General features: G+C 46.7%; 1 long non-coding RNA gene across 1 annotated transcript in view; it reads left to right on the top strand.

The window, feature by feature from the left end:
• Positions 1–1853, top strand: part of LOC106817700 — a 23778-nt gene that overhangs the window by 21160 nt on the left and 765 nt on the right. The gene's annotated exons all lie outside the window — the stretch shown is intronic.

Below are 1853 nucleotides of genomic sequence, written 5' to 3'. Positions count from 1 at the left end.
CTCTCTCTCTCCCTCTCTCTCTCTCTCTCTCTCTCTCTCTCTCTCTCTCTCTCTCTCTCTCTTTCGCTCTCGCTCTCTGCCTCTCTCTCTCGCTCTCTCTCTCTCTTTCTCTCTGCTGTAGACTGGTCTGCGCTCGACAGTTCCACTCGCGTTACACTGACGTCACTGGCATCAATGTAACGCGAGTGGAACTGTCGAACGCAGACCAGTCTATCTCTGCTGCTGCTGCTGCTATCCTTGAGTGAAATAAATAATATCAAGAGTGTATAAAGAAGGGCGTATATATACCTTCTTTATACGCTCTGGATAATATCCTTTACCCTTCACATAATTGCGACGTGTGTTTGTTTGTTTGTGTGTGTGTGTGTGTGTGTGTGAGTGTGTGAAATAAAGAGCAAACAAGTTTTATCTGCTATCTACCAAACGTGTACATGTGTCACCCTGGCAGTTGTTTTTATCGTGTGCCATTGCATTACAATATTATTATTTCGTGAAGTTGCATTTTTCCAGCACCAGATGTCCTTCTGGTCGACTCCTGTAAGACTCCATATAACATTCTTCCCATTTTTCATACTTATTCGTGTTGTTTGTTTATTGAATAATAATTATAATTATTAATGTAAAATATTGCATGTTTATTAATATTATTATTGGTAATACTGCAGCATATCTTGCAAAACTTTCAGTGTTGAATAAAGCATTTTTAAAGCTCAGTACTTCGCCTTGACTTCGCATCTCCCTCTCTCTCGGTGTTTCAGGTTTGGAATCGCGCCAAAATAGAATAGAGATACGCAGACACATACAAGACAATAGAAGCTGGGCTACAAGGAACAAACGCTTTATTTCAAACACATGCCGTGTGTGCACCGTCAAAGATTCGGGGCCCGCCTGACCGCCCGCCTGATCGCCCGCCGACCTCACAATATACTAGAGTATTTACTTATGGTGGGGTCATGAGGTTCACCCGGCTCGTGCTTAGCGAATCTACCTATCCGTGCAGACATTTCACCGTGAAATTATGTGTGTACATATACGTATATATATATATACATATGTATATATATATATATATATTTATTTATATACAGAGACTCCCCTTCTTACGAACATTCGAGTTGCGAACTTTTGTTGATACGAACAATTTGCCGTGAAGTCGAAAATTTAGGCGCAAGGTTTAGTTCGCAGATCTGCCGCGTGGTGGCAGCAGTGTAGCACGCGCGGGATGCGTCGAGATGTAAACAATACACGTATATGTTTACACTATGTACACTTCTAGGTTACTCGATGTTCACACGTACATATACTACACCACTGTACAATAATGTATACGTACATATGTTCGACTTACAAACAAATGGACTTGCGAATGACCGCTCGGAACCGAACCTGTTCGTAAGTCGGGGAGTCTCTGTATATGTAATAGCAGGAGTAAGATAATATAGGATAATATAGGATAATATCCGATATTATCTTACTCCTGGTAATAGTATATGTTATGTCTGTGTAGATAGGGGAGGACGAGTAAGGCACATACTCACACTCACTCCTGATCGCTGCGAGATTAACGTGACGTCAGCTACGACCATGACTCCTGATGGTGGACCGGGGCAGGAGTGAGGGGGCCGGGGGCGGGACCAGGGGAGGAGGGAGGGGGCTGGGGCAGGACCAGGGGAGGAGGGAGGGGGGCAGGACCAGGGGAGGAGGGAGGGGGCGGGACCAGGGGAGGAGGGAGGGGGCCAGGCGGGACTAGGGGAGGAGGGAGGGGACCAGGGGAGGGAGGAGGGGGCCGGGGGCAGGGACCAGGGGAGGAGGGAGGGGGCCAGGCGGGACTAGGGGAGGAGGGAGGGGACCAG

The sequence above is a fragment of the Priapulus caudatus genome, unplaced genomic scaffold, assembly GCF_000485595.1.
Source record: "Priapulus caudatus unplaced genomic scaffold, Priapulus_caudatus-5.0.1 Scaffold1832, whole genome shotgun sequence".
NCBI lineage: Eukaryota > Metazoa > Priapulida > Priapulimorpha > Priapulimorphida > Priapulidae > Priapulus > Priapulus caudatus.
The sequence above is the reverse complement of the archived record's forward strand: the minus strand, read 5'-3'. Positions and strand labels throughout refer to the sequence as shown.